At 40.9% G+C, this 21,624-nt stretch overlaps 1 pseudogene; it reads right to left on the bottom strand.

Annotated features, from left to right (window-relative positions):
- Window positions 1-713: 713 nt before the first annotated feature.
- On the bottom strand, window positions 714-7,284 carry LOC110211296 (signal-regulatory protein beta-1-like; annotated as a pseudogene).
- Between the last annotated feature and the right edge of the window lie 14,340 nt (window positions 7,285-21,624).

Here is a 21,624-nt window from a genome sequence, read left to right as displayed (position 1 = left end):
AGGGTCAGAACACCTGGGTTCATACCCATTTCCAACACTTCTGTGAGACCAGATAGTTGTGTGACCTGCAGAAGGAAATTCTTCCCTTTGAAGCTCAGCTTCTTTATCTGCAGAAGAGGAATGATCACTCACACTCTATGCCTGGTGTGCCTGTTATGAAACAACCCTGTTAAGTTCAGAGAAACTGGCAATTTTTACTATTCTCAGTGTTTGAAGGGTGAGTCTGGGAAAGAGGCTCAGGGATACTGTGAGAACAAGACATAACTATAATGTCACCTGAACTTCTAGGATTGAGGGAGCTCCCAGAACTTCAAAAGACTCTATTTTGACTTCATTGGCAGCTGGGTGGCTCAGAAAATAGCTTGCTGGACCTGGAGTTAGGCAGCCCTGAGTTCAAATCCAGCCTCAGACACTTACTAGTTCTGTGACCCTAGGCAAGCTCCTTAACCTCTGCCTGCCTCAGTTTCCTCAAATGTAAAGTAGGCATCATAATTCCACTTGCCCCCTAGGGATTTGTCAACACGAAAATGAGTTAATATTTGTAAAGCACTTGGCACAGTGCCTGGCCCACATTAGGCACTTAATAAATGCTTCCTGTTTCCTAGGTAAGGCCAGGCTTCTAAGGTATTCTTGGTCTCAGAGAATGCTAAGAAAAAAAAGCCAAATTGGGGGAGGAGATGGGAAAGAAGTGCCTGGACCATGACTCACTTACCTCAAATAATGTCTGATAACTTCTTTTTCCCTGACAGAGGAGTCTGTGATGTGGAGTGATGAACTTCACAGATGACCTTGGAGTGAACGTCACTGGGTGTGAGCAGCTCCTGCACGGTGCTGGTGAGGTTGTAGGAAACACTATCTCCCTCTGGGAAAAAATGGGTCCAGAGAGCAGGGAGTTCAGTCCCATTTTTTAACCACTTCAGGCTGATGTTTTTTGGGGAAAAGCCAGTGGAGGTTTGATGCTTGCCCTTTCCTGGGGGCCGGACACCAAAGGACCAGAGGGTTTATCTGGAAAAATCAACCATTGAGTGGAATAAATACTTCTGTGTCATCATATCAAATGAAATAATTGATGCAAACCACTTCTGTCAGTCTTAAAGTACTCCCCAGAGTCAGCTAGGTTTTGCAGTGGAGTGAGCCCTGACCTGGAGTCAGGGAGACCTGAGTTCAAATCTAACCTCCGACACTTATTATCTTTGTGATCCTGGACAAGTCACTTAACTTCTGAGTTAATTTCTTCATCTGTAAAATGGGGGTAATAACAGCACCTTCCTCCCAAGGTTGTTATGTGGAGATGAGAGACAATGTTTCTAACATGCTTACCACAGTTCCTGGCATGGCAGGCAATATATAAATGTTAGCTTTTATGAAAGAAAGGCTGCCTTGAGTCTGATACGCACTGTGTTTGATGGGTGGTGTATTGGAGCTGATGACTCTTTTATCCACTTGTGCAGAGACCTAGAGACAGTCCACATTCTGATAATCCAAGGGAAGCCTGAGGGGATGCAAAATGAGAGAAACTCTGGTTTTCCATGGGGGAAATTCTGGGTTGAGTCAAAGAACATTTTTGGGATAATTCTGGAAGAATAAATCAGTCCATTGAAATTTAGAGCATGGGCTTCTGGGCTATGGGATAGAAACATTTATTAAGAAGATATATATACACACACAGATATTAATTTTGCACTTAAATACATAAAGCCAAAAAAGAACATTTCCAAGTACATAGCACAACATGAAAAAAAGATATAAAGGTAATACAAAAATGAGACATAGTGATATGGTGAATGTGTTTCCTCTTGTCCTGTCACAATGCTACCACTCTAGCGCAGGCCCTCACACCTTGACTATTGCAATAGCCTGCTGCTAAGTCTGCCCATTTCAGATCTCTCTATTCCAATCCATTGTTCATTCCACAACCAGAGTGATTTTCCTAAAAGGTAGGTCTGACTACATCAGTGCCCTCCTCAATGGACTCTTAATTGCTCCCCATCACCTCAAGAATCTAATAAAAAAATCCTGTCTGTCATTCATTGTCCTTGAAGGTAAGATTTGTCTTTTGCCTTTTGTAAGTATCCCTAGCATTTAGTGTGTGCCTGATACATAGTAGGCACTTAATGAGTATTTATTGATAGTGATTGACAGAGGACCTTAATTTAAATCCTAATGTGACTCTATCTGTGAGACCCTGGACTGAGTCTAGAACTGTCTAGCATTTTAATCAGTAGATGTCTTAGGTGACAGGCTCATCAGCTCAGGCACTGACACAAAGCAGGGAGGGACAGCAAATTCAGCACGTGACAGTCAGGACCCACAAAGATGTCTACAAGACAGAAGGTTGAATCCAATCTAGAACCAGGAGGTGCTGGTTCTATATTTTTCTGCATTGGCCATACCACAACTAGTTTATTACATTCAGTTTTTGGTGCCACATGATAGGAAAGGCATCGATAAGCTAGACAGCATCCAAAGGACAGTGACCACAAGGCTGGGAGGTCTGCAAAACATGCCAAGGAGCTAGGAATGATTAGTCTGGAGAAGAGAAGACTGGGCTTTGGGTGGGATGGAGCAGAACATCTGTCTTCCCATCTTTGAAGAACTGTCTGGGGAAGAGGGGCTTAAGCTTAGTCTACCTCCCCCCAAGGGCAGAAGTAGGAGTAACTGCAGAGGCAGGTTTGAGCTTAGTGTCAGAAAAAAGCTTCCCAAGAGCTGTCCAAGGTGGAAAGGACAAGCTCCTGAGGTTCTCCTTCAGTAGAAGTGGTCAAGAAAAAGTGGGTAGCCTCTTGTACTGGGAGACACATTAGAATAGATTGTGAGCCAAGTCTGCACTAGATATCCACTAAGGTTCTTTAGTATTGCGGACTCTGAGGTTTTTTGAGTTCTCACCCTTTAGATCCTGAAGGAATGTCTGACAAAACTAAGAAGGAGGCTAAATGGTGCAATGAAAAAAGTCCTGGGCTGGAAATCTGAGTAATAATAATAATCATGGTAAGAATAATATTAACAATAGCCTTTATGTAATACTTCAAGGTTTGCAAAGTGCTTTATATAAATATATAAATATATATTATCTCACTGATCCCTACAAGAAACCTTTGAAGTGGGTGCTATTATTATCCCCATTTTTCAGATAAAGCATTCTGAGGCTGAGAGGTTAAGTGACTTGTCTGAGGCAGGATTTAAACTCAAGACTTCTTGACTTCAAGTCAAGTAGTCTAATCATTGTGGACTTAGCTGACCTCTAGTTTTGGCTCTGCCCCTCAGATTTGCTGTGTAACTTTAGACAAGTCACATTCCCTTTCTGGGTCTCAAGTTCCTCCTCTGTAAACTAAAGATTTTAGACTCTATGGTGTCCAGATCCCTAGCTCTGAGAAGGTTGGGGTGAGCAGAACTGTTATACATGGGAACACATTTAGAGGGCATTGAAAACGCTTGTAGGATTTGGCAGAGAAATAAGGGAGCTTTATAAAGTATATGTTGTAGTAGATAGAGAATTGGCCTCTGTCAAGAAGTCCTGGGTTCAAGTTCTGCTGATGACAAAGAGGAGATGGAAGGAAAAATCTGAAATTGTGAGTGCTAGATTGAGCTCCCTTACTGATAAGAAGAGGACAATGTGCTGAAGTGGCTTGGTAGATTTGATTTTATGTTGGAGGAAGTGACTGTGGTCTCATGCAGCGTGTGAATGTCTTACAGATGTGGTAGCAGGAAGGCCAAGAAGGACTACAGATAATCCTCCTGCCTGGGTTCTTCCCTGTTTGTCTAGCCCATTTGTCTTTCATCAAGAGGACAGGAGAAATTGAAGTCTAGACCTATGTTCAGGAAACCAGAAGAATCTGCCTAGTTGTGCCACTCACTTGCTATGAACCCTTGGGCAAGCCATTTTCCAGGCTTGGGCCTCAGTTTCCTCCTTCATAAAAAAAATTCACAGTAATTGGAGTAAATGATCTCTAAGGTCCCTTGTAGTTCTAACACTCTGTGCGTGTGCCAAGAGTTCTGTCTGTTCAAATAGGCTATAATCTGTATTCTCAGGTACTTTTTACCTGTGATATGCTGTGATTCTAAGGGCTGTGGTCCCATGAGATCCCCAGAAGGAGAAGGAGCAGAAAAGTCCAGTCCAGAAGCCTCAGGGAAGGAGTTCCTGCAGCATTTTCCAATGAGACATCGTCTCATGGAGTCAAAGCTGCAGAATTGCGTTTGTCCTACAGTTTCCCTTCTGAGAGAGGATGCAGGCCAACCGTCCTTCATTACTCTCTCAGCTCTGACACTGATTTTTTGAACTTTGACCCCAGTGTGGGTACCTTCCCTGACACATACTTTTCATTTTTTTTTCTGTGTTGATTTTCCCATTTGCCATGTAAGCTTCTTGAGGACAGGGCTTGCCTTTCTTTTGCTTGTATGTGTATCCTCAGTGCTTACCCCTGTGCCTGGCATACATTAAATACTAAATAAATGCTTACTGACAGGTATAGTGGCACCTGTCTATAATCCCTGCTACTGGGAGGTAGCTGAAGCTTGTGGATCCCTCGGGTTCAAGGGGTTTGAACTATAGTGAGGCAAAACCCATCAGCTGTCCACACTCAATCTGGCAGAAATTTGGTGAGCCTCTTTATAGCAGAGGAGGCCACCATGGTGGTCAACATAGGCCAGCTTGGAAAAAAGGAGCAAGTCTTAGCTTCCATGTTGATCATTTGACATCTGGCCCATGAGTGGCCACTGAACTTCCAGCATGAGATAGGGAGACACAGTTTAAAAAAAAAAAGTGAAACAAACCAAACAAAAAACCCTAAACTTGTTGATTTGGCCTTGGGACAAATCTTTTAATCTCTCTTGACCTCAGCTTCCTTGTCTGTAAATTGGGGGTGACAATACCTACCTCACAGCATTATTTTGAGGATCAATTGAGATGATGTCTGCAAAGTGATTCGCAAACCTTTAAACTACATTCAGTTCAACAAACATTTACTAATGGCATACTATATGCCAGGCTGGGGATATGAAAGACAGTCCTTACCCACAAGGATATTGTGATCTAATGGAGATGACATGCAAACAAATAGCCACAGACCAAGCTAGATAGAGGACAAATAGTAAACGATTAAGAGAGGGAAAGCACTAGAATTAAGAGGAGTTAGAGAAGGCTTCCTCCAGAATGTGGGATCCTGCTGGTGACATAAAGGCAACCAGGGAGATCAGTTGTTGGAGTGGAGAGAGAGAGAGCATTCAGGCAAGGGAAATAACCAAAGAAAATTCCAGTGACTAAAATCTGGAGAGTCTTTTTATTTTGTGGAACATCTTTGAGGCCTGTGCCACCAGATTGAGAGTACATGTGGGAGAATAACATGTAAGAAGACTGGATAGGTAGGAGGGGGCTTGATGATGAACAGTTTGAATGCTCAAAGCCACATTTTTTATTTGTGCCTGGCACGAATACAAAGCTCCTGGAGTTTGTTCGAAGGGCTGGGAAGGGAGTGAGGTGACATGGTTAGGCCTGAGTTTTGGGAAAATCACTCTTGTGGCTGAAAGGAGAGTGGTTGGAGTAGGGAGAGACTTCAGGCCGTCATGCCCAGCAGCAGCCAGTGCAGTAATCGAGGTGTGAGGTGATGAGGATCTTCACTAGGGTGGTGGCAGTGTCAGAGGAGAGAAGGGGGCATATTTGGGAACTCTTGCACAGGCTGAATTGATCGACTTGGGCAACAACTCAGATATGGGAGGTGAGAGACAGTGCAGAGTGTAGGATGACTCCTAGGTTGTGAGCCAGAGAGAATGGGAGGATGGTGCGGTCCTATACAATATTAGGAAAGGTAGGAGGGGAAAGGTTTAAGGAGAAGATAATCAGCTCTGTTTTGGACAGAGTGAGTTTAAGATGTCTACTGGAATCCAGTCTGAAAAGCCAGATCGTTATTAGGAAGATGAAAGGCCTTTGAGGGCTCTGCTGGCTTTTACCTTTCCTCCTCTGCCCTCTGTTCCCACTGTACCCTCTTGCACCCTGACCACTCACCACCACTCAATCATTAACAAACCTTCCTTTACTGCGGCCTTCTCTTTTTCTGTTTAACATCATCTAGAACACATGAAAGTCTGACTTTCCAGAAAAGTTTAGCACCCTGGACAACTCTGTAATACTTTGTCTTCTTTCTTTCAGATTGTCTGACACACAGAGCCAGGAGGAGTTGGCATGCTGCTTGTTCCTCACTCATTTTCATCTATTCTCTGTCACCATGGCTCAACAACCTTTCTTCTTTTGAAGATTCAAGCCAAGTGTCCATATTACACTGTCCTGACTCCTCTTCATATGATATACTGACCCCTAAGTATTTCTTCCTCCTTTCTGAAAGAGTTTGGAACCTGGTTCACAACCATTCTCTCTAGCCTACCCATGCCTTCATTCTTGGGGACTTTAATATACATATTAATATCCCCTCAAACATCATATCCTATCAGGTCATCTGCATTCAAAACTTCCGTGACCTAATAATTCTTTTCTTTCCTTTTTTTCCCTCATTTTTTCTAGCCAGACTCCCACATGGATGGTCATTCTTTAGACCCTGAAACCACTCATTACTGTGCCTTCAAACTCTGGTTCTCTGATCGTAATGGCTTGAGTTTGGAGGAGGAATTCCTTCTAGTATTATGTGGTAGAAGACATCAATCTCCCCCATACCAGGAGACCAGTGCCTTTGGATGGGGCTTAGTGACTAGTGAAAGTTAAGAAGAGTGAGAGGTGAAAGCCTTGGGGGGAAAAGGCTAAGGTCTTTTGGATAGATCTAAAAGAGTCCTTACAAGCTGGTATATAGTCAAGGAAGTTTTATGCCCAAGCCTGTATATTTCATACCTTCCTACTTTTGGGCTACCTTGTCCTGAAGCTGGAACCTCCCTTGTTCTACTACTTTACTTCCCCAACCTCAAAAAATACAGTTTGAAAAAGAGAGACTTCTATGGCTAGATTCCTGGGCCTTTGATTGCTAGCAGAACTTGGACAGTTGTCCCAGTACTCTGTACTTGCCCATCACAGACAACATGATTTATACCAGATTTATACTCTATGCTAGGTGTCCCCTTTTTGAACTTCATGCAGTCATAGGTGCCACTATCCAATGGAGTGATGTGGCTGATGCTGATGGAGAAGTCTGTGTTGCTGCTGGGTTAGGCTGCTTTCTTTATGTGGTGGAAGGTGCCTCCTTGGAAATGGTAAATTTCTTGTCTCTGGGCCCCTTTCCCCTTGACCCTTTTCACTGGTCTTACTGTTAGAACCCCAGGTATTGTGCAGTTCAGGGTGACTGTGGTACCTCTGAGTCATTTTGATTTGCATTTCTCTAGTGAATAGTGATTTAGAACATTTTTTCATATGAGTATAGATAGCTTTAATTTCTTCCTCTGAAAACTGCCTGTTCATATCCTTTGACCATTTATCAGTTGGGGAATGACTTGTATTCTTAAATATTTGACTCAATTCTCTCTGTATATTTAGAAATGAGGCCTTTATCAGAGACATTAGTTGTAAAAATTCCCAGTTTTCTGCTTCCCTCCCAATCTTGGATTCATTGGCTGTGTTTGTGCAAAAACTTTTCAGTTTAATGTAACCAAAATTATCCATTTTGCATCTCATAATGTTCTCTGTCTCTTGTTTGGTCACAAATTCTTCCCTTCTCCATGGATCTGAAAGGTAAACTATTCCTTACTCTTCTACTTTGCTTATAGTATCAGTCTTTATATCTAAATTCTGTACCCATTTTGACTTTATCTTGCTATAGGGTGTAAGATGTTGGTCTATGCCCAATCTCTACCATACATTTTTCCAGTTTTCCCAAAAGTTTTTGTTAAATAGTGATTTCTTATCCCAGAAGCTGGAGTCTTTGGATTTATCAAATAGTAGATTAGTATAGTCATTGACTGTTGTGTCTTGCATATCTAACCTATTCCACTGATGCATCACTGTTTCTTAGCCAGTACCAAGTAGTTTTCATGATTGCTGCTTTATAATACAATTCAAGATCTGGTACAGCTAGGCCACCTCCGTTACATTTCTTTTCATTAGTTCCCCTGACATTCTTTTTGTTCTTCCAGGTGAATTTTGTTATTGTTTTTCCTAGTTCTATAAAATAATTTTTGCTAGTTTGATTGGTATGGTGCTGAATAAGTAAATTAATTTAGGTAGAATTGTCATTTTTATCATAATAGCTCAGCCTACCCATGAGCAACTGGTACTTTTTCCAACACAAGATTTTCTCATTTTTTTAGAAAAATCATTTCTTTAGGTGACTGGTGACACACTATCCATGTCTTTGTCAACCTACAAATGAGGCTTCAGTTGTATTGCTGATGGAGAATGTTGGGGCCCTCTCCCTCCCCTACCAGCCTGGAATAAAGCATCCAGGTATTGACAGGGGACTTACCCCACGGAGTAACATCATATGGTCACAAACCCAAAAAGAGTTCTTTGAAGAACTTAAAAGGGAATTCAAAAATCAAATAAGAGAGATCAAGAAAAATTAGAAAAAAAAAGCTATCCAAGAAAATTATGAGAAGAAAGTTAACCAACTGGAAAAGAGATACAAAATATTAAGGAAGAAAATAACTCCCTGAAAACCAGAATTGGGCAAAAGGAATCAAATGATGTCATAAGACACCAAGCAATAATAAAAGTAGAAAAAAATAGAAGAGAATCTGAAACAATCTCATTAGAAAAACAATTGATTTGGAGAACAGATCGAGAAGAGACAATATAAGAATTGTTGGAGCACCTGAAAGTTATGATCAAAAAATGAATTGATAAAATATTACAAGAAATTATTAAGGAAAATTTCCCTGAAATTCTAGAACAAGAAAGTAATGTACAAATAGAAAAAGTCTACCATTCACCACCTGAAAAAATCCCAGGAGGAAAACTTACAGGAATGTCATAGCCAAGTTTCAGAATTCCCAGGTTAAGGAGAAAATATTGCAAGCAACAAGAAAAAAAAATCAATTTAAATACTGAGGAGATACAGTCAGGATTTCACAAGACCTAGCAACTTCTGTCTCTGAGATGATAGGTATTGGAACATTAAATTTTGAAGAGCAAAAGAGCTGAGGTTGTATCTAAGAATAACTTACCCAGCAAAGTTGAATATAATCCTGAATGAAAAAAACTGACAAACTGAAAGACTTTCAGGTATTTGTAACAAAAAGACCAGAACTCAATGGAAAATTTGATATGAAATATCCAGAAGAAATATAAGGAAAGCACTAAAGACTAATTATAAGGCACTCATTAAGGTCAAACTGCTTATATGCTTATGCAGTTTTGGAACCTTACTCTCATGAAAAGAAAACAACATGTATACTTGGAAGGGTATAGAAGTTTTCTGAACATGTAGAGAGGTAAGGAAACTGAGGGACAGGGTGGAGAAGGGACTTTTGGAGGATATGTGTGGATTGGGATTGTGAGGGTAGGAGGAGAGGGTCAAGGTCTCTTAGAGGGGTGGGTGGGATGGGGAATGGGAGGTGGGGGAAGAAGATAAGGTAACAAGGATCAGGTAAAAAGAGGCTGAGAAAGAAAATGAGTAAAAATAAAATGGAGGGAAATTCACAAATTGTAATTATAACTTTGAATGTGAATAGGATGTTTATAGCAGCTTGCTTTGGGGTGGCAAAGAACTGGAAATTGCGGGGATCTTCATTAATTGGGGAATGGCTGAACAATTTGTGGTGTAAGATTGTGATAGAATACTACTGTGCTGTAAGAAATGATGAACTCAATGATCTTAGAAAGGCATGGAAATACTTGCAAAAAATAGCAGAGAGAGAAGTGAGCAAAACCAAGAGAATATTGTGTATAGTAACTAACATTGTTTTAAGAATGACTTTGAGTGACTATGTCACTTTGACTATTACAAATACACAAATTAAAAATAAAGGACATATAAACAAAGATACTTTCTGCATCCAGAGAAAGAACTGCTAAATAGAAATAGTTATAGGATAATTATATATGTGTGTATACCTATACATATATGTATACATACATACATACATACATACATACACATACCTATCTGTGTATAATGGTAGCCATCTCTAGGGCAGGGGAGGGAAGAAAAAAAAGGAATAGAAAGTTGTATGTAGTAAACCTGCAGTTTTGTGTGAAATCATCTTTTTTATTATACTATGTTACGGACATGTTGGTTATATTCCATAATTTAAAAATAAAAAATATTTTTTAAAAGTACTTAGCACAGTTCCTTGCACATCATATGCACTATACTATATAACTATAGTATAGTGAGCATAATTCTATATAACTATAAATGTTAGCTATTATTATAGCTACATGCTTTAAAAGAGGAGCTGCCATTATCATCTACCATTTAGTAAGTCATAACCTACTTTCTTAACCCCCTCTGATTACTTTAAACTGGCTCATGCTGATAACCCACCACTGTCAGGAAAAAAACCAGTTTTAAAAATAGAACTTACGTAGAAAGTGTATTTGTTGCCTTGAACTTGCAGGACTCTTCACCTTTACAGTCCTTCTAAAGAAATGAGAAACTCAAATAGATGCTCTCCCAGAATTCATCCTTCGGCAATGCCTTTGTTGCTTAAATTTCTGGGATTGTGTTTTTGGAGGTCTCTGTGTCAGAGAGTAACAATCCATAAATACCATAAACTTCATTTGTATTTTGTACATCTTTATCTAGAATAAAAGAGATATGCTTATCTAAAGGAACCAACATGGAAACCAAAGGGAGATCAGGTCATGAGTTGGTAGAAAGTGAAACAAATGTCACCAGCCTTTTCAGTCTCTTCTGAAGCTTTTGAGATTTTGGTAAATTTGAAAAGCATAAGGGGGAGGGATGGATGAAAGAAGATTTATTATCATAGTTTCACTCAATTCTTTTAAATGTTTGTTTAGCCAGGATGAGGGGATAGTTCATGGTGGGTATGATAGATGAGAAGTAAAAATTAAAATGAGTTTCTGACTATAAGTCAGATCAGTGTTGAACTGAAGGAGTCAGAGGAGACAATAAAGAAGAAAGAAGGTGAAGGAGCAGATAATTCTGCTTTTAGAGGCCAAACTATACATGTTTAATCCATCTTCCCATGATCACCCTTCAAATGTTTGAAGGCAGCTCTCATTTGTCCTCCTTCATCTACTTTTTTCCTTCTTAGGATAACCAAGTTCTTCAACTGTCATTTACATGGCAAGGACTTCAACATCCACCTTATCCTTATCCAAATCCAGCTCATTCTCCTGCCATTGAAGCTAGACCCCAGCTTGTCAGTGTAATTCTTGGAATATAGTGCCTGGAACCTTGGTGGAGCTGTGAATTATGGCTATAGTCATCCTGGAAAGCAACATGGAACCAACCCCCAAAGTTATTAGCTGGGCATATCTTCTGACACAGTCATACCACCACTAGGTATTTACTCCCAAAGGGATCAAAGAAAGAGGAAAGGGAAGACTCCTATGGACTGATACATATTAAAATTAGAAGAATCAGAAGAACAATTTATACAGAAACAACCTTATAAGAACAAAAACTTTAAAAGTTTTAAGAACTTATACACATACACATGCACACATATAATATTTGAACAATAGTAATATGGGAATTTGTTTTGCTTGACTTTGCCCATTTGTTATAAAGATTTTCTTCCTTCTCCCTTCCTAATTGGGGTTTGAGGAGTGGCAGGAAAATTGAAAAGAAATTAAATTTTAAAATAAAGAATTTGTTGCATCCATCAATTGTCTGACTAGGGCAGAAGACCCTAAAAATACTTCCTTTCTTGTTTTGAATACTATGCTTCTATTAATACAGCCCAAGACATGGCCCAAATGTGTCATATAACTCCATTTATTCACATTGTTTAATTGTGACAGTTCACATGATAGGAATCACTGTCCTCTTTCATATAGAGCATGTCAAGTTGTCAAGAATCTGATCGCTGTGCTTAATCCAAGAGATACTAAGATCTCTAGAGATAATTCCATTTATGATGAATTTGAAAACCATGGTGTTTCCAGACTGGGCCTTTGCACAATGGAAAACCACACAGACAGTAACAGGCAGAGGTCCCTGTAGACCACAGATTCTGTCTTTTCTCTCTTTATTCTTTTTTGTTGACTCAGAAACTCCTCCCTATTCCAAGATAAGAGGCAATAATAAAACTCAGGGCCTCTAATGTCTACAATAAATGAACAAAGTGTTAGTAACTATCAAGAAAAATAGAGATTTTAATAGAAAGAGGCAAATTTAATCTGAAACATATCAGAAATGATGGTGTGGGACCCCAACTAGACCATGGCTCTGAAATGGCACATCTTAATAAAAATAGACTTTTAAAATCAGAGATGATTTCATTTTTCTGTCTTTGTATCCCTAGTCCCTACAACTAACTAGATAGAATATAGTAGGAGCTAAATAAATACTTGATAATTTATTAATTGACAAGAAACAGAAGCGATAAAAAAGGGTTAGGAATGTTATTTAGTAGATGGCACAACTAAAAAGAAACCTTCATGATTTAGCAAAGTCCAAAATGAAGTCTTTCTTTAGGACTTTATGTCTCATTTATATGTACTAACATTTCTATTAATTGAGTCTTGATATGATTTGATTAGATGTCAGTCAATCTAATGGAAGAAATGAACTCTGCCCTTTGAACTAGGGCCTAGAAAGTGAGTGTAGTGACCTGGAAGCAGTTCAGAGAACTGTAGGGAGAGCAGGAACCAGAGACCAGAGAGCTGAGAACAGATTTTGGCACCTGATACATACATCTTGTCCCTTTACCCAGTCTATCAGGAACCATGTTGTTATCGTGAGGATAGCTAACAGTTATCTATTGCTTTAAACTCTACAAAGTATATTACAAATAGTATCTTGCTTTACCCTCATGACCACCCCGGAAGGTAGCTGCTATTATTGCCCACCTTTTTTTTTTTTTTGCTAGGCAATAGGGTTAAGTGATTTGCCCAGGGTCACATGGCTAGTAAGTGTTATGTGTCTGAGGCCAGATTTTAACTCAGGTTCTCCTGAATCTAGGGACAGTGCTCTATCCACTGCACCACCTAGCTGCCCCTATTACCCACCTTTTACAGATGAGGAAACTGAGGCAGCAGAGGTTAAATGACAACAGCTATTAAGTATCTGAGGCAACATTGAATTGAGTTCTTCCTGAGTCCCTGTTCAGCACTCTATCCATGGTGCCACTTAGCTGCCACCCCTACAGAGGCCACCTACAGCCCTCGAGATAGTAGAAATGTGGAGTATCAGTGGCAGAGTTTGATCCAAGGGATGACAGAAGCTGAGGACAACGGTGGAGAGACAAGAGTTCCTGCATCCTGAATTTCTAAACCTTGCCATGGAGAGTTAGTAGTGGAGTCTCTTAGGCCTAGAGGTGACCACAAAGAAGGAAACTAGAAGTCTGAGAGGAGTCCACGACTCAGGTACAGTGGTAGAGTGGGGAGGGTTCCAAACCAAGCCTCCAAGAAAAAGGGAAGGGATGTTTGGAGGAGTGCTACTCCTATATTGGACTCAGCCTCCTAGGAAGGGTAGGGGATTTGGATAGCACTGATTTCCTAGGAAAGAAGGCAGCACATGGAGTTATTCATACTGCTCAGTCCTTGGAGAGGAGCTGACTTCCAATCTGCCCCAAATGCTTTCCTTTAATGAAGGAATCCAAATCACAGGTAGGGATGATGAATCTGGAGGATTGACTAGTTGTCTCGAAGGGAAATGGGGCCCACTAGAGAGAAAAGAGTGATTGTTTAGATAATTAATGGATCATTGTGAGTCTTTTAAGTTGTTTGCATTTTTCCCCTGTCGGATTAAATTAAGGCTGTCTTGAATCCCACACACACAGTGTTAGATGAGTGCTTTATGGAAACTGAGGGTTTTTTTAATCTACATGTGGAGACCTAGAAACAGTCCATATTCTAATAGTCCCAAAGGAAGACTGGATGGTGGTAAAATGAGCCAAACTCTTAGATTCTGGGGGGAAATTCTGGATGGATATATGAACCAGAGAGAATGATTTTGAGATAATCCTAGAAAGTTAAGTTCAGTCCATCTAAATTTAGGGCTTGGAGTTCCAGATTATGGATATATTAAAAACATATGGAAGGAAATAGAAAAAGAAAAGGAAATCATGTTGAGGAGATTAGTTGAAAAGTCAGTAGAGGTAGAAACAGAATAACATTATCAGAGGGTGCTACAGATCCAATGGACAGAGGAAATGATAAGGGGTTCTGGATATGGATCATGATCCTGGGTTGTAGGGAAGATCTAGCCATAGAAATGCAAGGCTGCAATTATCTGCAAATCTGATGGAGCTCTCTCTGCCAAAAATGACACAGTTAATATGTACTGGGCTTGTTTTAAAGAGAGTTTCTTCCTTCAAAGAGCAAAGTAAACCACAAAGGGAACTACTGTTTTGGATGTTTTTTCTCACCAAGATAGAGGGAATTGGATTCTGAAGTAGAAATAAGAGGAAGTTTTAGAGGAAGTGACACTCCAGTCTCTGTGTCAGGAGAGAGAAGGAGAAGAAAACTGGGCCTATGTCTAGTTGACAGATTTTCAGCTCTCTCTTCCAGTCTTCCACTTATTTTGTTTCCCATTGAACAGGAAAGATCTTGAATGGAATGGACCCTGTGGCCAGGGATACTGATTTCCACAGGCTGCTTTAGGAAGTCTAGGAGTCAGAGGACCTTAATTTGTCTTGATGTGACCCTATCTGTGTGACTGTAAGCAAGTTACTATTTCTGGTTCGGTCCAATATTTTGAATCAGTGGCAATACACACGACAAGCTTATCTACTCAGGCACTGACATAAAGCTGGGAGGGCCAGCTAAGAGGATGACATTCAGGACCTACAAAATATCTAGAGACTAGAAGACTGGGTTGAACCCAGAACCAGGAGATGCTAGTTCTCCTGTATTCCAATCTGATTATAACAGATCTTGTTTATCATCCATTTTGGTTGCTCCATTTTAGGAAAGACACTGATAAATTGGACAGCATCCAGAAAAGGGTGAGGGGTCTCTACAACACATCAAGGAGCTAGAAATGTTTAGTCTGGAGAAGAGAAAACTTGGTGATGGGGTTTGGAGGTGGGATGAAATAGAATATCTGTCTTCAAGTCATTGAGGTGCTGTCCTATGGAAGAGCGGTTAGATAAAGTCTGCTTGGCCCCAGAGGACAGAATTCAGAGCAATGGGGTGAGCTTCAGAGAGGCAAGTTTGAGCTCAGTGTAGGGAAAAGCTCCCCAGTGACCAGAGTTTGCGAAAGGTCCTCAAGAAAAGAACAAAAAAGTTTGAGATGAGAGGGATGACTTCAATTTGAGAGGATCTGAGAAGCTTTCCTATTCACAATGATGTGCAACAGAGGTTAGCCTTGTACTGATGGGCCTCTGAGGGCAGAAATCTTGGCAATGTGTAAAAACCACAAAAGGGCAGATTTAGGCCAGTTTTCCAGAGAAACTTCCTAACAATTAAAGTGATGCGTTAGGCAGCATGGGCTCTTTGAAGGAGCTAGTGGGTTGTCCATTATTGTAAATTTTCTGTCAAGTATGTTGTGAAGACAAGATTCTTTCTTGGTCAAAGTTTGGATTAGAGGACACACCTCCCCCTCCTTCAACCCCCGAGGTCTTTTCTAATGATGAAATAATATGATTTTCATTTGATATTTGAATAAGGGTAGATATGTTGTCTGCAAATAAAGATTAGGGCAGAGGGAGAGCATTCAATTTGAAGTACAGAGTTTGAGCAAAGGTTGGTGCAAGTAAGACTGGGGATGTGGGATAGGTTGTTTTGGCCTAAGCACAGAGAGAGAATTATATGGAAAAAATGTTTATTGATTGATTGTGTTATATATGATACCTTACTGCTGAGAAAGGGGGTGGGAAATAGATAGGAAGGCTTTATTCCTAAAGCCTTAGCACATATGGTTACATGACAGCCTTGCATAAGTGGCAGAGGAGAAATAATAATGATTAATAATAATAACAGTATTTATAAAGAGCTTTAAGGTATGTGAAGTGTTTTACATATGTTACCTCATTCAATCCTCACAATAACTCTATGAGGTAGGTGCCTCCCATAATAAATGAGAATAATTACCTCCTCTTTACAGGTGAGGAAACTGAAGCACAGAGTGGTTAGATGACCTGCCCAGGGTCACACAGCTAAAGCATCTGAGGCAAGAAGAGAATTCAGGCCTTTCTGAGTTTAAGTTCAAAAAGAGACAGAGACAAGAAGTCTTGTGTTGCATCCCATATACTCACTACAGTGGTAGAGGGTGCGAGGAGGAAAGACCCATTTCCACCGGCTTGGTAACCTATAAATTCAGGGTAAGGCAGTTTGAGAGGTCCGGGACCTCAGGATTCACCTCATGGATGGAGGCACACACAGCTGTTGCAGTGACCACTCACTGGCTGATAGTAATATAGTTGAAGCGACATTGACTCATTCAAATTCTTCTCCTTGTTTCTGGATGAAACACCTCATTACATCATAGAATTTAGAACTAGAAAGGATCTTAGAGATTAGCTTGCCCAACACCTTCAAAGAGGAAAGCTGATGGCCAGAGAGTATGTGACATCCAAAATGACACCTAGTAAGTAGTATAGCCAGGATTTGAACCCAAGTTCCCACAGCTGGGCTTCAGTCAACAAACTTATGATTTTTATCCCATGTCTCAATTAAGGAACGCTATGAGTGCTTTAATGACGTTAATCCTTACCCCCAGATCTCCTGTTCTGTGTTTCAAATTGTCTGCTGAAGGGGCAGCTAGGTGGTGCAGTGGATAGAGCACTGGCCCTGGATTCGGGAGGACCTGAGTTCAAATTCGGCCTCAGACACAGAACACTTACTAGCTGTGTGACCCTGGGCAAGTTACTAAACCCCCTTGCCTGGCCAAAAAACAACAACAACAACAACAACAAATTGTCTGCTGAAGTCTCCACATGTATGTTCAGAAAGTCACCGAACTGCAGTTCAAATTCAGGCCCCCTGACTCTAAAGCGAAGTCCTTATTTGCAGGATACATAATAACCAAGATGTCTTAGTAGTTTCTTGGAGATTTTTGTCTTCCTAAAAAGCCCATCATGGACCAGCTAGGTGGTACAGTGGATAGAGCTCCAACCTTGAAGTCAGGAGGACCTGGGTTCAAATCTGGTCTCAGGCACATGACACTCACTAGCTGTGTGACCCTGGACAAGTCACTTAACCCTGATTGCCTAGCAAAAAATTAAAAAAAATAAAAAACCCTTCATTTCTAGAGGAATGGAGGTCATCTGATAAATGCTCTGCCTCTAAGCAGAAAACCATCTTCAACTCTCCCAGAAAGAGGTCAACCAGTAGCCCTTCTTTTTTTTTGCTATCTAAGACCCATCTTCTGTTCTTTTTGCCTGGGAAGGAGAGTCTCAGAAGCTATGATCTTTCTTGTCCCCTCAGAGAACAAGGTCTAGCCCAGTGGAGGTGAGAAGCCAGTGAAAGAAAGTGCAGCTTCTTGTAATTCTCACCATAGCTTTTTGGGGTTTTCAGCGGAAGGATGGGTTCTCACAGTCAGTGATCATCCAGGAATGGAGGGACTGAGCAGGGCCCATGTATTCTCAGAGACCAGTAAATGTGGGGAAAAGTAGAGGCCCCAAACAAGAAGCTGGTTCCTTAGATATTGACCTTTTCAGGATCTTCAGCCCCAGGAGGTTAATCATAAGTAAATCAGTTTGTTGTACACAAGCCTGAATGTCAAAGAGACAGGAAGAGCCATCAGATAAGGTAGGAATACATGAAGGAAGATAAAAGGGTTGGTGTTTCAGAGATGGGCGGATCTTCTCAGGGCCTCCGTTTTACTGACACTTACCACATGTGTGCTCTGCCGAGTCCCTGGGTTCCCACCCATGGTAACCAGTACTTCCCCTGGAAATCCCCAAAGCCGTCCCCAGGATGGGGTTATGTGATTTATAGGGGAATAAAGAAGGAGAGGCTGGAGGTCAGTGGACTGACTTTATTTTCATTGATTATCACTATTTCCTTCCATAGCATCAAAGACTGCCCCTTCTTTTGGGGTCCTTGGTCTCAGTCCCATCCTGCCTTGAATCAGGGGTCTAATCTGAGAGATAAGATATAGGGACATGGTCTCCAAACTCAGTGCCACTAAACCATACATAAGAGCCCTTGTGGGCCTGTTAACCTGAAAGTCTGGTTAAAGAAGGCAAACAAGTTAGGTGATACATGATTATATAGTTTATTCCCTTTCAGTTGAGAATCATGTTAACATGGAAGCCAGAATGTGATTCTGACTCGGAGATTAAACAAAATGATAGAGATTTTATACAGTTGAGAGTGATCAGACTCAGGATGTCTGTGTTCCAAAAAATACAGCCTCCCATGTGTTTGTTTAACATATAGCATGGGGAAAGAATTTTCTTAATTGAATAGGTTGTAAATACAATAAAATAGGAGAATGTAAAAGTGTCAATTGAAATTATAGACCAAGATAAGAAGAGTCCCATTATCCAAGAGAGTGTCTGGTCCCAGACATCCTGGACTTAGTGAATACGAACAGGAAGAATGCTGGTCAGTTCCATCTGGTCTTGGAAATTGCTGACACAGGAAGGGGTGTTTTTAGTTCACTCAAGGAGAAAAAGATTAATTCAGGTTTTTGGCCCTTACTGGGGCTCAATTGATCTTAAATGATTATCAGGCCGAATATTGACTTAGAAAGCCACATGTTAATGTTTCATTGTATTTTTATTTATTTTGTTAAATATTTCTGAATTACGTTTTAATCTTGTTTGGCCTAAATTCAGGGCATTGTGGGTCACTGTGCATTTGACAACTCTATCCTAGCCCCTGAGTACTGGATCCTTTTTCCTCCTCACTTCTCTTCTTCCTCCCCATCCCTCTCTCTCTCCTCCCTTCTTTCTCCTTCTCCTCCTTTTCTTCTTCTTCCATCTCTCTACACCAGGTCCCTTATCACTTCATGTCACAAATGGTCCCCTTCCTGCTCTTGAAGTCCTGGGCCTGGTCTGGGGGTGGGAAGAAGAGTAGGATCCTGGTGGGAAAAGACCAGAGAACACCCACAAGGAACACGTACGACCAGGTAACACACAAATCCACTGCCCTGACCCTGGTGAAGCCCAGCCTTGCTCAACACCATTCTTCTCCATCTCTACAATATGCTTTTCCACGCATTTCTCTCACTCCTGTAGCAAACTAGTTAAAAACAAACTTCCTGGGTCCACATAACCCTGCCCTGCTGTCTACACCATGTGAAAGTTCTTTCTCTTCCTCAAGACTTCAGTAATTGGTGTATCTGGGGTCACCCGTCCTTACTGTATAAAATGATACATGGGAGGTGGCATGTCTGTCTCTGCTGTACTCTTCTGCTCCAAGGTCACCATTATTATATACATATATCTTCCAGAATAAAAACATAAACATCAAGAGCCTATGTGGCTCAGGGAACATGTATGGCTAGACATGGGCACTGAATGGCCAGGGAATGTGCACAGCCAGGGAAGCACATCTCTAGAGATGGGGCAGTTCTTTGCAGAGTCTATAAGCAGCGCTGTGGCGGCAGCTGCTGCTCTCTGATGCCATCTGCTGGTCTTCAACTGTGTTGCGGATACGCCCAACTTTTGGTGTTCTCCAATGCTCATATACCGGTCTTCGACTTCCTCCTGGCAGAAGTGGGAACCTCCTAGCTCTTTAGACTACAATCCCACAGCTCTCTGTAGGGCTTTTTATTTGTTTGTTTTTTGGTCTGTGTGTTTGTGACTCGCACTCCAGCTAGCTTGAGAATCCTTTAGGCATTTTAAGTCTGTCTTTTGAATTCCTCTCTCTGATGCTAATAACGGCCTCTCAGTTTAAACTTACTCGAGCTATGGTTTAAAATTTCTTTTAACCCTTACTATACTCTTGATCCCCTTCGATATATCCCAGGGAATCTACATAACAAAATTAGAAAGGAGCTGGATAAAGCTGGGATGAGGAGACTTTTTCATCCTTAATTTGCAATGCAGTTAACTCAGGAACAAGACCAAAAATGATTAAGGGCAACTAGTGAAGCTAACAGCCTTTAATCTATTTCCCTTCAGAAACCAAAATCCTGGAGCACCTAGGTGGCACAGTGGATAGAGCACTGGCCCTGGAGTCAGGTGGACCTGAGTTCAAATCCAGCCTCAGACACATAATATTTCCTAGCTGTGTGATTGTGGGCAAGTCACTTAACCCCAATTGCCTCACCAAAAAAAACAAGAACAAGAACAAACCCCAAATCCCTACACTCCTTGCATAAGTAATAGTCAATACCTTCATCATGTTTACAGTCCAGTTGGGGAATATGAAAAAACACAGTTGACTATAATATATTGATATAGGCTTGTCGGGTTTGATCCCACTTCTCCCCTGCTATTTCCCCAAAGAAGAGTTAGGGCAAAAGGAGGTACATCAATAGCAATCACTGGTGACTGGTGAATCCATCTAGTGCAGCCAGAGAGAATGTACCAATTTGAATCTGCCTTTTACCCTGTCCTGCAAATAACTTGTATATATTCCTGAAGGCAAAAAAATTTCTCTACCACAGATTGATTTCTTGTGAAAGCATATTAACTCTCCACTTTTCCTCATCTACCTCTAAGAAAAAACAGAGTCAACTCTAGGGTCTCTCATTTAGCCTCCAACTGCAAACAAGCCTGGTCACTCTTGGACTATTTCTTATTTCCAAAAAACAGAATCAGATATCTGGGACCTACAGGACTAAAAATCATATGTGTTCCCCCTTGCCTATATGGAGCCTGCAGGGATCTCTGTGTAGGACAGCTGGCTGAGGAGTACCTTCCTCCCTTCCTGGGATCTGGAAGATCTAAATCCTCCCAGACTATGGCTATCTCAGCCCAGGTACTTGGCTTTGGATAAGGTCTTCTTTCTAAGCATAGCCCCTCCTCCCTTCCCTCTCTGGAGATTAGTCCCAGACAAGCACATTTCAAACAACAGCTCGATTACATCCAGAGGCAATGGCTGGATCCACAGAGATTCTTTCCTCTGCTAATTTGAAAAGCTTTAAAAAATACAGATTCTTATTGCTGGTCATTAATAAATTTAGAACAGCTTTTTAAAGTCCCCAAGTGGCCTCTGTTATTAGGATAGAAACTCTGCAGGCAATTAAATTCTGCATAGTTCAACAGCTAAATGTTTGCCCATTTGCACGTTCTAAATGCAATTAAAAACATATATGCAAAATAATTAAGATCCCTCATCTTTTATGTAGAGAAAATCAGATTTAAGATGATATTGGGAAAGTAAAGAATGGCTTGAAAAGAGACAAAGAACTTTGGGCTTAAGTCTCAGCTCCATGTGAACAAAAAAGAAAAAGGGAAAGAAAAATGTAAGAGAAGAAGGCACAGTCCTGACTACCTGGATTCTTAACCAAGAAAAAGGTCCGTTAAATATCAGATTTGTATCCCATTCTCATCATTACCACCCTGACCCTTGTGGATGAAGATACTAGCTGCCCTGGTGGAGTCCAGCCTTGCTCAACACCATTCTTCTCCATCTCTACAATATGCTTTTCCATACATCTCTCTCACTCCTGTAGCAGAGTAGTTAAAAGCAAACTTCCTGGGCCCATGTAACCCTGCCCTGCA

This window comes from Phascolarctos cinereus, unplaced genomic scaffold (assembly GCF_003287225.1).
Source record: "Phascolarctos cinereus isolate Bilbo 61053 unplaced genomic scaffold, phaCin_HiC Scaffold_2;HRSCAF=192, whole genome shotgun sequence".
Lineage (NCBI taxonomy): Eukaryota > Metazoa > Chordata > Mammalia > Diprotodontia > Phascolarctidae > Phascolarctos > Phascolarctos cinereus.
This window is presented reverse-complemented; position numbering and strand designations above follow the sequence as displayed.